Source organism: Hyperolius riggenbachi, chromosome 9, assembly GCF_040937935.1.
Source record: "Hyperolius riggenbachi isolate aHypRig1 chromosome 9, aHypRig1.pri, whole genome shotgun sequence".
In the NCBI taxonomy this organism is placed as follows: domain Eukaryota; kingdom Metazoa; phylum Chordata; class Amphibia; order Anura; family Hyperoliidae; genus Hyperolius; species Hyperolius riggenbachi.
In genome coordinates, this window is record NC_090654.1 from 3,161,477 (window position 1) to 3,177,737 (window position 16,261).

The 16,261-nt window shown below is 46.0% G+C and overlaps 1 protein-coding gene across 4 annotated transcripts in view; it reads left to right on the plus strand.

Moving 5' to 3' along the window:
* Positions 1-392: 392 nt before the first annotated feature.
* Positions 393-16,261, plus strand: part of PPARG (peroxisome proliferator activated receptor gamma) — a 113,974-nt gene continuing 98,105 nt past the window's right edge. For 2 of the 4 annotated variants that reach the window (XR_011023782.1, XM_068251789.1), the window contains exon 1: positions 393-845. The gene's annotated coding sequence lies outside the window, so the exon portion shown is untranslated. The remainder of the gene's footprint in view (positions 846-16,261) is intronic. The other 2 variants (XM_068251790.1, XM_068251791.1) reach the window with 2 other exon arrangements.

Below are 16,261 nucleotides of genomic sequence, written 5' to 3' on the forward strand. Positions count from 1 at the left end.
TATTTGTATTGCCTTTGTCATTGTCTCTGCAGAGTAGCTTTGTGCTGCTATTGTGATATCAGCGTATTTTAGTATTATTTTGGGACTGGGCTGCTGTGTGAAATAACTGCTTGTTTGTTATTAGTAAATTATATAAATAAACATTTCCTGCAGGTCTCCTGGTGTCCAGCAGGGGGCAGCCTGAGCACCCATTTCTGTTAGTGGAGGGAGATGAGTGTGCTGGTCTGTGATTGATACAATGTTAAGTGACAGAGCTGCCGGTCAGTGCAGTGAGTGGATATATTGTATAAGTGACAGTCACAGAGGGGGCGGGGCACAGGACACAGGGGGCGGGGCTCAGGAGAGGAGGGGAGTGGCCGCATGTACAGTACAGCCAGAGTGTGTGACAAGCTGTGGGACTCAGTCTGCCAGATCAGAGCTAGTGGAGTCCTCATCCCATTATAGCTGTCCCCCCTCAGCCTGCATGGAAGACCACTGACAGCTGCAGGACCTCCAGAGACCACCAGCTGAGTGCCACCAAACTGGCTTCTGATCCCTCCCCCTGCATGGAAGACCACTGACAGCTGAGACCACCACAGCTGAGACCACCAGCTGCAGGTCAGTGCCACCAAACTGCTGTCACTCCAGATCCCACCAAACAGCTGCACCCCTCCCCCTGCATGGAAAACCACTGACAGCTGCAGGACCACCACAGCTGAGACCACCAGAGACCCCCAGCTGCAGGTCAGTGCCACCAAACTGACTCCTGACCCCTCCCCCTGCATGGAAGACCACTGACAGCTGCAGGACCACCACAGCTGAGACCACCACAGCTGAGACCACCAGAGAGAGACCCCCAGCTGCAGGTCAGTGCCACCAAACCGCTGTCACTCCAACTTTATCCCTGCAGAACATACATCTGTCTGCAGAGAAGGCATTGATTATATCAGAGTATAGATACGTCTATAGATCTGTGCATAGATGATTGTATTAGTGTACAGATCAGTGCATTAATCAGTATTGATCAGTGTATAGATCTGTGTATAGATTATTGTATCAGTGTACAGATTAGTGCATTAATCAGTATTGATAAGTGTATAGATCTGTGCATAGATTATTGTATCAGTGTACAGATCAGTGCATTAGTCAGTATTGATCAGTGTATAGATCTGTGTATAGATTATTGTATTAGTGTACAGATTAGTGCATTAATCAGTATTGATCGGTGTATTGATCTGTGTATAAGTTATTGCATAGATTATTGTAGTGACTGTCAGAGTATTGATTGGTGCATTGATAAGTGTATAGATCAGCACATAGATTATTGTGTGTAGATCAGTGTATTCATCTGTATTGATCTGTGTATTGATTATTGAGTAGAACAGTATATAGATCAGTGTATAATTATTGTATTGAACAGTTTATAGATACGTGTATTAATCATTATTGATCATTGTGTTGATCATTTTTCATCAATCGATGTATAGATCAAAATTATACTGATCATTGTATTGGGCAGTATATAGCTCAGTGCATAGATTACTGTTCTGATCACTTCATATATCAGTTTATAGATGACTGTATTGATCAGTGTATAGATCCATTTATAGATATGTGTATTAATCATTATTGATCAGTGTATTGATAATTGCATAGATCGCTGTATAGATCAGTTTATAGATGACTGTATTGATGATTGTATGGATCAGTATATAGCTCAGTGCATAGATGACTGTTCTGATTTCTTCATATATCAGTTTATAGATGACTGTATTGATCATTGTATTGATCATTGTATACATCAGTGTATCGGTCAGTATATAGCTCAGTACATTGATTACTGTATTGAGTATTGGTCAGTGTATTGATCTGCAGCAGTGATCAGCAGAAGTATTACTTGGTCAATAAGTGATGTCAGGAGAATTAAGGTGACATATAATTTTCTGCACAATATAACCACAAATATAGCCAGCGGGACTCTGGTCTATTTATAATTTAATGTTGTTTAAAAATAGCTTTCTGTTTCATTTAAGAGTCAGCAAAGAATTTCCAGATGTGTCAGTCAGTTCAGGTTGCACTTCCTTGTGGCGACAGCACAGAATGCTCTGCACAGTTTGGAGTACTGTTGCCATGAGAGTGTGCAGAAATTGCCAGTAATGATCTGCAGAGAGCTGGAGCCATTGTTACTGATTTCCAGCACTTGGAATAATCTGGCAGTTTTGTTCATCTTTACAATATGCAGGTCTGGAGTGACAGCTCTGCCAATCCACAGATGGTATTTATTATCTGTATCCAGGTCGCTGTCAGTAGTTGCCCGGCGTTCGGCCGCGCTCAGATCCGCTCGCTTCGCCGTTCACCGCAGCCTGTACACACACCAGGGCGGACTCTGTGGCTTCATATCCACCCACGGCGGCTCTAGATAGCGGTAAAAGCTGCGCCGCAGAACTCTTAATTGCCCATAAACGTTACAATCTCCCGAATGATTGGCCGTCCAATCTGATGGTTTGATTGAACGGAAACAGAGGAGAAATAATAAGCACTTCGCTCAGGCTTGTAGAATCAATCTGAAATTTGGATCGACGGGACAATTGTTCACCGTTGATCGGTGCCTGATCTGATCGATGGTCAATCGTTTGGGAGATTGTACTGTTAAGAGGCCCATACACTGGTTGATTTCAGCCATCAATCGTTCAATCAATTTCGATGGATTTTATCTATCTGACTGAATGGAAAATTTAGGTCGATCTGCTGCTGGCAGCAGATGGATGGCACACAGAGTTGCATTGGATCTAAAGGTAGCCATACACTTATAGATTTGCAGCAGATTCGACCATCAGATAGATTTCTGGCAGATGCCTGTCAGGTCGAATCTGACAGGAATCTATCTGATGTGTGCCACACACTAGGAACAGATTTCCAATAGATTTCATAAGAAATGTATTGGAAATTGTTCTAAATGCACTATAGCACCATTAGATCCAATGCAACTCTATTGCTAGGTACACACTATACAATTTCCTGTTAGATTTACCTGCCAGATAAATCATTTCCAGCATGTTGGAAAGTATCTACCTAACCATCTATCTGCCGAGCAATTAGGCATTGTTCTACTCAGCAGGAGATAACCAGAAGACAATGCACCAGAGATAGTGACCAGTCTCTTCAGAAAATAATCTAATTACAGTAAATCTAACAGAGAAGCGAACAGAAAATTGCAGGGCTGTGGAGTCTTCCGACTCCGACTCCTCAGTTTATGAAACTATGACTCCGACTCCAACTCTGACTGTGGGTACCCAAAATAGCTCAAACTCCTCGCCTCCAACTCCGACTCCACAGCCCTGGAAAATTGTATGGTGTGTACTTAGCATATGGGCCATGGATCTGCTGCCAGCAGCAGATCGACCTCGATTTTCCATCGTGACAAATATATCAAATCGTGCCGTTTGATCGTGCATCGATTTGCGAAATCGCAATATTGACTAGTGTATGGGCCCCTTAATGGTCCAATATAACATATTTAGATCGATTTCTTATAGATTTCATTCTGAAATCTATTGGAAATCTGTTCCGAGTGTGTGGCCACATCAGATAGATTCCTGTCAGATTGGACTTGACAGGTATCTGACAGAAATCTATCTAATGGTCGAATTTGCTGCAAATCTCTCAGTGTATGGCCACCTTTAGTAAGCACCTGAGTTCCCCAGACTGTCCAGTCTAAGTGTTTTGTGATTGGCCAATAGGGGACATGCAGATAATTGATAGGCCGGTCACCACCTGCTGAGCAGAAGGATATGGATCAGCATGATATATAGATGTGAACTCAGAACACACCTGCTGTGCATTGAGGATAATCACAGCTCATATTATGGACGAGGCTTGTTTATATAGCACAGTTATAATACTTCCCCACACTGTCCACATCTCACACAATATTGTATAGCTATAAGTCCAGTAATGCTGGCTACACACTATGAGATTTTCCGCCAGATTTAATTTCAGATCGATTATTTCCAACATGTCTGATCTGATTTCCGATCAATTCCTGATCATTTTCTGATAGATTTCCGATAGAAGTGAAGAGAAAACACTTCAAATCAAACCAGATTGGACATCTTGGATCTGATTGGAAATCTGCCAGAAAATCTCATAGTGTGTACCCAGCATTACAGCTGCAGTGATTGCAGTAATATGAGGAGGGCCCCCCCATCCATCAGACTCTTATTCCTGTCTGTGTTCACCACATCCTGGCAAGGCCATCCCAGCAGTGTCTGCAGAGAGGGGAGGGATATCTCTGGACACAGACAGCAATAAAACCCCCCTGGATCTTCCCCGCTGTGTTACTGCTGTCTGTGCTGCCACTGGAGAGATTCCCCCTCTGCTGCTGTAACCCTGGTGATCCTGGCAGGAAATGGAGAGAAAGCTCCTGCTCAGGGATACAGACAGCAATAACATCCTCCTGGATCACTGTGTTATTGCTGTCTGTGCTGACACTGGGAAGATTCCCCTCATGCTGATGTAGCTCTGGTGATCCTGGCAGGAAATGGAGAGAAAGCTCCTGCTCAGGGATACAGACAGCAATAACATCCTCCTGTATCACTGTGTTATTGCTGTCTGTGCTGCCACTGGAGAGATTCCCCCTCTGCTGCTGTAACCCTGGTGATCCTGGCAGGAAATGGAGAGAAAGCTCCTGCTCAGGGATACAGACAGCAATAACATCCTCCTGGATCACTGTGTTACTGCTGTCTGTGCTGACACTGGGAAGATTCCCCTCATGCTGATGTAGCTCTGGTGATCCTGGCAGGAAATGAAGGGAAAGCTCCTGCTCAGGGATACAGACAGATATAACATCCTCCTGGATCTATAGAAGTGATCATTACCAGCACAGGACTAATAAAGAGTTAATACTGTGGTTAGGGGTGGGCTCCTCAGGGCCTGTCTGGCCCAAGGGCCCCGATGCGGTCTCTGCACCCCCTATTGCTATGACCCTGGCCGTGGGTCAGTAAAGGAGATCACTGTGTCCATGATGTTTGGCTGGGGACTCAACCAGCGACTGATGTGTAAAGGTGGCCGCACATCAGGCGACCTGGCGGCCGATCGACCATCCAATTCGATTATTATAATCGAATTGGATGAAGATTGGTGCTGCCAAGTGCACGCCCGCCAGAGAAAGCGACCAATTTGGGGACGGAAGAGACATGAGGATCAGCCCCTCTCCTCACACGCTCGGCACATGAGTCAGCGAGGTTGGCTTTTTCTGGCCGTTCAGCTGTGGTGTCACATGATGGGATTTGGGAAGTAAGGGGACATTCTGCATTGTCAGACGTCTGCGAGGTCGCGGCGTGTCGCAATAAGATTTCGCTGGTTAGGAAACAAATGACGCGTTCGGGTCTCTGACTCGCTAACCAGTGAAAATCTTGTGATGCAACAAATAGAGATCGTTTATTCATTGCTGGCGATTTCCGTCCCTCGCTCATCTTCATTCATGTGAGGTAAAAATAGCGCCCACTCTCGTTTTTATTCCTCCACCTACACGTAATACACGCCAGGAACACGCCTGCAGTGCAGCGTAACATGTGACAAGGCTACATCCTCTGTACAGCCAGACACTGTATGATATATCACATGGATGTCACCTCAGACCATTGTACAATCAGATTGCGTGGTGTATGGTCTTTCAGAAGGCTGGAAATAGGCTGAATGTTTGGTTAGGGTTCTGTCCGGTTGGACGTGTCGTGTTGGGAGGATGATCTGTGTGTGTGGAGGGTCCCTCGAGGTAGATCAGACCTGATGACACATAGATTCCATGCTGGGGATTCTGTCCTCGTCTGTCTGTGATCTCGGCGCTTGAGCTGTCACATTCCTGTCCTCGCTGAGTGATCAGGACGTCGGGCAGGTTTTCCCTGACAGTCAATACTGTATAGATTGAAGAGGAAGTCTGTACACTGAGCCACATTCAAACAGGTGTCTATACACTATCGTTAACATTGAGGCTAGGATGGTGTTAGTGTTAGGATGGGGTTAGGGTTGAGGTCAGCATAGGGTTAGTGTTGAGGTTAGGATGGTGTTAGTGTTAGGATGGGGTTAGTGTTGAAGTTAGGATGGGGTTAGTGTTGAAGTTAGGATGGGGTTAGGGTTGAAGTTAGGATGGGGTTAGGGTTGAAGTTAGGATGGGGTTAGGGTTGAGGTCAGCATAGGGTTAGTGTTGAGGTTAGATGGGGTTAGTGTTGAGGTTAGATGGGGTAAGTGTTGAAGTTAGGATGGGGTTAGGGTTGAGGTCAGCATAGGGTTAGCGTTGAGGTTAGATGGGGTTAGTGTTGGGGTTAGGATTGTGTTAGTGTTAGGATGGGGTTAGAGTTGGTTGAAGTTAGGATGGGGTTAGGGTTGAGGTCAGGGTGGGGTTAGGGTTGAGGTCAGGATGGGGTTAGGGTTGAGGTCAGCATAGGGTTAGTGTTGAGGTTAGGATGGGGTTAGGCTCTGCAACGCTCCATCTCGCCCTCTGCCCCCACATAGCAACAGGACGCATCGTTAGCCTGTAGGCTAACTAAGCATCTGTACAGCCCCGGCCCAGTGACCTTGCCCATTCTGCATGTCTATGGCCTTAAAAGGTTAGGGGCAAAGACTAGATGAGGGTTAATGGAGGAGGTCAGAAATGACAGATCAGAAGATTTCTATGCAGATAAGATGGGGAAAATCTGAGGACTGTAGTTTGTATATCTTCTGTTATCTTATGTTTTATCAGTTTCTCGCCTTGTCCGTGCAATCCGTTATCTAGCAAGACACAGAATCAGGCAGGAAAAGTTATATACAACTTAGAGGTTACTCGAGTTTAGTACAAAGATCTACAGTACATAATGTATAGAGAGACACAACCCTCTCTGTAACTAAATACCACAAACCTCCCCTTCACTTCTTCTTCACTCTCCAGCTGCTGGAAATACATTGCTCTCTAGCACCCCTACAGCTCTGCCGGGTGTAATGCAGTGTCCGTGGGGATGCTGGCTCTGCGTACGCAGCAGATAAGTACTTATTCCCACCTCAGTGACATCTGACAGTGATACCAGCAGGAGAGAAGCATATCCAGCTGTCCAGAGCATCGGCCAGGAAAAACTCTGCAGTCATCACAGAAATTATGATGTATTTGCTTGATGGGTGAAATATAGTCATATATTACATATCATATATTTTCACGGTAAAAATGGGTGCCTCAGAGATAGCGTCTCACTTTTGTGGATCTGGATCCTCTCCAGGAGGTTCCCTCATCCCTGGATAGAGTGTTAGGGGGATGTTTCTCATTATGGGAATGAACCCACCTGAACCGCTCTGCTCGAGATAATCACCAGTTCAAACATTGAAATTCGTACCCTTATTTGGTCGCCCTTATGTCACATGTACATGCGTGTCCAAATGTTCATGCGCTACAGAAACCTTCAACCAATATCTGACGCCTGACTCCCCGTCTCGTGCATGAGAGGTGGGAGAGAACTGTGGGAACCTATCTTAGTAAAGGGGCTTTCGGTCCTTTGTCGGCCCTTACACACTCAGTCTCCCAGGACTCCTGGTTTACCATGAGCTTGCTGGGTAGTCTGTATCTTGGTATGTTGAATATGTAGACTGATACCACCTCATTATGGCTGAACTGGTTGGGCCTTCCTCAAATATCAACTGAGAGTTGCTCCCAAAAAACTTTTTGCATACATTGAGGTCAGCAGTCTCCATTGAGTTCCCCGTTCTGTTCCCTAACTAACCCCCCCCCCCCCCCTTCATTTTTGAAAGGCGCGACTTGTCCTTTCTAAAAAAGACCCAAGAATCCAAGAGGGGATGTTTCTTTCCTCAAACACCTGACACTGTGGTTGTGAGTATTGCTCCCCACACTTGTAAGTACCAATCTTTCACATAGACTGCATTGACCTCTGGGTTTTTCTCTGTTTTTCTGGAAGGCTCTGAGGACTCCTCCAGATATCGCTCTATGTTTCTGAAATATGGCCTCCCTTCCTGAACCTCAGCATGGTACGCTCCCCTGTCTCTTGTAGACCTTAGTGAAGGTCCCTCTTCTTCATAGAATGTAGTGACCATGTCCCGGCCGGGCCGGCACCTCGTCCTCCTGACTGCTGACTTGGCTTTCAGTTCCACACAACAGTGCAGGTTTATTTTCCGTGATCTGGAGTGACGAGGTCTGTGAATGTATAACGGATCTTCTTGTTACTGGAAAGCTTATTTAATGAGCTGTAATGTTCCTGAGAAGTCTCACATGAATAGATTCTGTGGAGCTTGGGTCTACCTCAAGAGATGTTTAATTCTCTGTTTATCCAAAAACATCAGGCAAAGTCCCTTCCATCATTCTGGATGAATAAAAATGGGGATTTGATTTTGCTTTCTCCTGATTGTGCTGCAGATCTGTGTGTAGGGTTGATGGTCTCTGGTTGTGGTGTTTGGGACACTGGCAGTACGGGGGCATGGCACTGGGGTAGATTGGGACGTTCCTTCGGTTTGTAGTGTTTCTGGTCTCTGGTTGTGGAGTTTGAGGTACCGGCACTGTGGGGGAATGGTGGGGTAGATTGGGACGTTCCCTCGGTTTGTAGGGTTTCTGGTCTCTAATTGTGCAGTTTGAGGTAGTGGCACTGTGGGGGAATGGTGGGGTAGATTGGGACGTTCCCTCGGTTTGTAGGGTTTCTGGTCTCTAGTTGTGCAGTTTGAGGTAGTGGCACTGTGGGGACATGCTGGGGTAGATTGGGACTGCCCTTCTGTTTGTAGGGTTGCTGGTCTCTAATTGTGGAGTTTGAGGTACCGGCACTGTGGGGGAATGGTGGAGTAGATTGGGACGGCCCTTACGTTTGTAGGGGCTGCTGGTGTCTGGTTGTGGAGTTTGGGGTACTGGCACTGTGGGGGAATGGTGGGGTAGATTGGGACGTTCCCTCGGTTTGTAGGGTTTCTGGTCTCTAATTGTGCAGTTTGAGGTACCGGCACTGTGGGGACATGATGGGGTAGATTGGGACAGCCCTTCTGTTTGTAGGGTTGCTGGTCTCTAATTGTGGAGTTTGAGGCACTGGCACTGAGGGGGAATAGTGGGGTAGATTGGGACGGTCCTTTGGTTAGTAGGGTTTCTGGTCTCTAATTGTGGAGTTTGAGGTAGTGGCACTGTGGGGACATGCTGGGGTAGATTGGGACTGCCCTTCTGTTTGTAGGGTTGCTGGTCTCTAATTGTGGAGTTTGAGGTACCGGCACTGTGGGGGAATGGTGGAGTAGATTGGGACGGCCCTTACGTTTGTAGGGGCTGCTGGTGTCTGGTTGTGGAGTTTGGGGTACTGGCACTGTGGGGGAATGGTGGGGTAGATTGGGACGTTCCCTCGGTTTGTAGGGTTTCTGGTCTCTAATTGTGCAGTTTGAGGTACCGGCACTGTGGGGACATGATGGGGTAGATTGGGACAGCCCTTCTGTTTGTAGGGTTGCTGGTCTCTAATTGCGCAGTTTGAGGTACCGGCACTGTGGGGGAATGGTGGGGTAGATTGGGACGGTCCTTTGGTTAGTAGGGTTTCTGGTCTCTAATTGTGGAGTTTGAGGTACCGGCACTGTGGGGGAATGGTGGAGTAGATTGGGACGGTCCTTTGGTTTGTAGGGTTTCTGGTCTCTCTAATTGTGGAGTTTGAGGTACCGGCACTGTGGGGGAATGGTGGAGTAGATTGGGACGGCCCTTACATTTGTAGGGGCTGCTGGTGTCTGGTTGTGGAGTTTGGGGTACTGACATGGCAGGCGTTTGGTTTGATGGGGTAGATTGGTAGAGCCTTCCTCTGGATCAGCTGGGATGTGTGAGGGTGCAGGACATATTTTCTGGTTGAACTTTATGGATGAATGTCTTTTTTCAACCAAACTATGTAACTCTGGGACATGTATTGCCCCCAACATCCCCGATTATTGGAAGCAGGCCACCACAGTGATGAAGCAAGGAGGGTTCTGGGTATCTCTGAGGGCTGAATGAGAAATTAAGCATACATAGATCCCGGGGCTTATCCAGCCTTATGCTGGGAATATACGGTTCATTTCTGCCGTGCGTTTTCTCTTCTCGATCATTTTTCCTGTTCGATTTTGCAGTGGATTCTTTTATCTTCCGCTCGTTTTTCTTATCTTTTTCCATTCACTTCTATCAGAAATCGAGCAGCAAAAGAATGGAACGGGAGATCGGACATGTCGGAAATGATCTATCGAACCATCTAATCAGCTACAAAACTCACCGTGTATTCCCAGCATTAGACCTTCATTCGCCCGTGTTTTGGGCCAATCGTAATGTTCCTTCTTAGATCACTGGGCTGCTTCCTGTAGGTTGTGTACGGACTGGAAATACCTCCCGAGAAAACTGCAACATAAGAAATTCCTTTCAGGCTGCAGAAATCTGGTTGTACAAGTTGTCAGCTTGTTTTCTGGTCCTGGTGATGGACGAGTCTACCGCCAAGTAACAAACAATCAAATCTCTTCTGAAGAGAGAAAATATCTGCAGCTAATGGTTTTACTGTGCGTCCAACAGCAGATAATGACCCCCAGGTGTGAGATCCTCCAGTCTAATGTCATTTATATAGAGCCCTGGAAATCACTTAGCAGTAAAGTCAAGGTGGCCAGACACTCATTTAATTTTCTTATTTGATTCCTTGAAGATTCAATTAATCTGCTGGGAATCAATTCCCCAAAATGTCAGATCAATCAATTGTTGATCCAATTTAAACAAAAATCAATTGAAATAATCGATCGGACAGGTTGGAAAATGTAAAACAATCAGGGGCGGGGCAAGTACATTGGTACATCGATGGCCTATACTGCATTGAACAGAGCAATTCCGTAGTTCAATCGATTTTCAATAGATTCCCTGCTGGAATCTTTTGGAAATTGATGTGCAGTGTATGGTAGAAATCAATCCCTTTTGGATCGATTCTTTTTGGAAAGGAATTGATTGTTATGGAACATTGGGTGCAGGGACGGATCTAGGGGGGGGGGGGGGGGCAAGCGGGTATCTTGCCCCAGGTGCAGTTTGTTGAATTCTTAAAAAGGCATCAAAATGAATGGCAGTTTAGGCGCCAAAACCTGACCTTGCCCCAGGCGCAACTTGGTCTTGATCCGTCCCTGATTGGGTGGACAGCTTTGTTCTCTCAATCTGAGGCAACTCTATGGTCAAAAGTACCCTCGGATCTGCACTGTAAGCTGCACACACACTATAGATTATAGTCTTTTATTTGAAACGGCTACAGTACAACTAATCGTTAACAATGATTGTGTGCAAAAGTTTCACAAACAATTATTTAAACTAACAACCAACAAAAGACATCGATGGCGAATTCTGATCCATCTCGCCAGATGTGATTAAACGCTGATCGTTTATTTCCCGCTGTATGTATGGATATCATTAGGTAACGATCGGTGTGCCCATGCGCAAAATCCTTCTCCCATCAAACTGCGACCTCACCGGTGTGTGCATGCGCAATATTCAAATCTGATCGTTTGCTTTACCACAAAGCCAGCGTTTTATATGAGGGTGCTCGAATAAGAGATCGGCATTCCAGTCAGTGATCGCTCATTCATCTGTTATTGCTAATGGTGACCGGTAATGATCCAATTTTTCCGATCTCTGCAATCAGAAACCAACAGAGGGGAAAATGATAAGCAATCTGATCAGACTATAATGCCTAGTACACACCATACAATTTTCTTCTAAGGTAGCCATACACTGGTGGATTTGCCATCAGATTCGACCAACAGACAGATCCCTCTCTGATTGAATCTGATCAGAGAGGGATCGTATGGCCGCCTTTACAGCAAACAGATTGTGAATCGATTTCAGCATGAAACCGATCACAATCTGTGCAGCTGTCGCCCACCGCCTGCCCGCCAGCTATACATTACCAGATCTGGCCGGTGCAACTCCCCCGGTCTCAGCTGTCTTCTTCTCCGCGCTCGGCTCCACCTTCACTTCACTTCCTGTCCGGGGAAGTTTAAACAGTAGAGTGCGCTCCACTGTTTAAACTTCCTGCCGGGACAGGAAGTTCAGTGAAGCCGGCCGGTCCGGAACCCAGCGCGGAGAAGAAGCAGCGGGGACAGATGGGGACTCGCGCCGGCCGGAACAGGTAATGTATTGCTGCTAGCGTCGGTCATCGGACATTCGAACGCCGCTATCGACGCACTCCCGACCTGCCGGTGATCAAGCAAAATCTTCCGCATGGACAGATCGACGGGAACGATTGATTTTGGACGATTGATTGATTTTTTCAACGATTTCACAGCAGATTCAACCACAGTGATCGAATCTGCTGTATATCGGCAGGAAAATCGTTAGGTGTATGGGCCCCTTTAGGTTTTCTGTTAAGGCGCCCATACACCTAACGATTTTCTTGCCGATATACAGCAGATTCGATCACTCTGATTGAATCTGCTGTGAAATCGCCACGCAAACACTGACAGAACGATCGATTTCCGTCCGAAATCAATCGTTCCCGTCGTTTCCCGTCGATCCGTCGTTGTGGAAGATTTTTCTCGATCGACGGCGGGTTGGGAGTGTGTCAATAGCGGCGTTCGAATGCCCGCCGACCAACGCAATACAGCGGAGATACATTACCTGTTCCGGCCGGTGCAACTCCCCCGGTCTCCGCTGTCTTCTTCTCCGCTCCAGGGCTGCAGCTTCACTGAACTTCCTGTCCCAGCAGGAAGTTTAAACAGTAGAGCGCCCTCTACTGTTTAAACTTCCCCTGGACAGGAAGTTCAGTGAAGCCAGCCGGACCGGAGACGAGCGCGGAGAAGAAGACAGCGGAGACCAGGGCAGTCACGCCGGCCAGATCAGGTAATGTATAGCTGGCAGCGGCAGCTCCACAGATTGTGATCGGTTTCATGCTGAAATCGATTCACAATCTGTTTGCAGTAAAGGTGGCCATACGATCCCTCTCTGATCAGATTCGATCAGAGAGCGATCTATCTGTTGGTCGATCTGATGGCAAATCCACCAGTGTATGGTCACCTTTAGATTATTTTCTGTGAAGTACTGGTAGAGACCGGTCACTATCTCTGGTGCATTGTCTTCTGTGTATCTCCTGCTGAGTAGAACAATGCCTAATTGCTCGGCAGATAGGTGGTTAGATAGATAATATCCAACATGTTGGAAATTATCTATCTGGCAGGTAAATCTAATGCTGGGCATACACGAATCGGATGGAAAATCGAGCGGAAAAAGTATGGTGTGTATTAGGCATACAAATCTAACAGAAAATTGTATGGTGTGTATCTAGCATCAGAATTGTTCGGTAATTTGGGTTGATGGAACGATTATTAGAACAATAGTTCATAATAAGTCAGCATGATTAACGTTACTAATCTGATCGGCCGTATGATCAATCGTCGATTTGGGGGATTGTACCGTTATGGGCACTTAATCGTTATCACAAGTGTATACACAGCTATAGGCTGATTTGGGAGCCAATCTCTGCTGTCAGATGATTCTGTGGATTCCATAGCTCCCAACTGTCCCTCTTTCGGAAGGACAGTCCCTCTTTGGTAGCCCTGTCCCTCTGTCCCTAATACCTCCTCACTTGTCCCTCTGTCAGAACTTTGTCCCTCTTTCTATGTAATTATATATATTTCTCTACTAAAAAATGTGTTTGATTGACTCAAAACTTTATTCCCATCCTTTAAATTGATATATCAGAAAAATGAACCAGGATAGAAAGGACCAGTGTAGTTTGAATTATAAAACAACATATTTTTCTTATGAAATCTTTATGGCATGCGTGACTAGGGGCGTGATGGGGGTGTGATCAGGGGTGTGGCTTAAGCGTCCCTCTTTCTCTTCTCAGAAAGTAGGGACGTATGGGATTGTGATTTCTATGCACAGGAATAGTGTGACTCCGGCGTCTCCGCTGGTAGCCCTGAGGTAATTGGATAATTGGGGATTACGGCCGGCCGCATGGAGACATCAGATGAGGATCATTCGCTTCACTGCGCTGAGTGCAGATTACCATCCTCACAACACACATCTCATATCTGCCCAGCTGAGAGCTCTTTACAGCAGCCGCCTGCTAATAAACGCTGTCGCTTGTGTTTGTTGTGTTAGTCGTTTCCGGTCGGCCGCCACTTATCTCGCTTGTGTGGATTTACTGACAGATCTGAAAGCAGAGCTCGGCTATCCGAGAGGTTATGTCACTGCGGAGTCACCCTTAATTCTGACTGTGGTGACAATCCCTGCTAATCCACGTGTAACAATCTGCAAATCCCACAGACCACGTCACCCACGTTCACTGCAACCGATCAAATCCAGCGACTTCTCAAATATTACTGAACAAGCATGCTGATCAGGTGCTCTGACTGAAGTGTGACTGCATTAAACAATGCACATTGCCTGGCTGTCCTGCTGATCCTCTGACTATAATACATTTTAGCCACAGCCCCTGAACAAGCATGGAGATCAGGTGACTGAAGTGTGACTGGATTAGCTGCAGGCTTGTTTCAGGTGTGATTCAGGCACTACTGCAGCCAAAGAGATCAGCAGGACAGCCAGGCAACTGGTAATGTTTAACAGGAAATAAATATGGCAGCCTCCATGTCACTGTCACATCAGGCGTGCGTTAATTCTTCCTCAAAGTGGCAAATCTTCCATTAAGTGTAATAGATAGATAGGCAGATAGATAGGTAGATAGATCAATAGATAGATATGATTTTAGTGCTGTGTGGTAGATACATCGTCACTTTTGTCATTTTAAAGGGGCGTTTTTTCCAGAGTAAAATGAGCCATAAATTACTTTTCTCCTATGTTGCTGTCACTTACAGTAGGTAGTAGAAATCTGACAGAAGTGACAGGTTTTGGACTAGTCCATCTCCTTATAGGGGATTCTCAGGGATATATTTATTTTCAAAAGCAAAATAAAAGTGAATGGCAGCTGCTCCATCCAACTGCCAAAAAACTGTGTAGGGAGCATCAGTGTTTAAATCCTTTTTAGGGAATATCTTTATAAAGAATAAAGGCCATGCTGAGAATCCCCTATGAAGAGATGGACTAGTCCAAAACCTGTCACTTCTGTCAGATTTCTACTACCTACTGTGAACAGCAACACAGGAGAAAAGTAATTTATGGCTCATTTTACTCTGGGAGAAACGTACTTCTTATTTGTCTATGTTTGCACATATTTTAAATTTTACAGTTTTTCGCTGTAGTGCCCCTTTAAGTGTTGTATGAAGTATTTAGTAAAAATGAAAGCAGGATGGAAGCCGCTGACGTTATCAGACCACAAAGTGGGACAGTCATTAGCATCTGCTTATTTTTTAATATCTGGCTCATCATCTGCGGCCGGTGACAGATTGTGCAACCCCCGCATCGCAGAGACTTCAGGAAGCTATAGCGCTCGCACCGCGTCCACATTGTCACCATTGTCACCAGGGGTCATGAAAGGTCAGATAGTCAGGCCACAGCAGCATGGCGTGGGTGACATCCGTCACAGCGACCCCGTGTCAGTATGTCAAGAGGGCAAAGGAGCCTAAACTGACTACCTGTTCCCTGTGTGATATATAAATTATAACCCCCTCCCCCCAGAACTCATCTCCGTGTGATATATAAATTATAACCCCCCCCCAGAACTCATCTCCGTGTGATATATAAATTATAACCCCCCCCCCCCCCCCAGAACTCATCTCTGTGTGATATATAAATTATAACCCCACCCCCAGAACTCATCTCCGTGTGATATATAAATTATAACCCCTCCCCCCAGAACTCTTCTCTGTGTGATATATAAATTATAACCCCCCCCCCAGAACTCATCTCTGTGTGATATATAAATTATAACCCCTCCCCCCAGAACTCTTCTCTGTGTGATATATAAATTATAACCCCTCCCCCCAGAACTCTTCTCTGTGTGATATATAAATTATAACCCCCCCCCCAGAACTCATCTCTGTGTGATATATAAATTATAACCCCTCCCCCCAGATCTTCTCTGTGTGATATATAAATTATAACCCCTCCCCCCAGAACTCTTCTCTGTGTGATATATAAATTATAACCCCCCCCCCCAGAACTCATCTCTGTGTGAGATGCAATTTATAACACACGCAACCCCCCCCCCCCCTCCCCCCGGAATTGTTCAATGTGTAAAATTGTATTTATTATCTCCCCAGAACTAAGGAACAAGATTTGACATTTTATGCATAGATGGTAAATAAAGTAAAACGATTATGTTGGTAATTCCCCCATTGCTGCCTTCAGGCCCACTACTCCAATTCATGTGACCACGCCCTCTCCTGGACTGCCAGGCAATGCATGGTG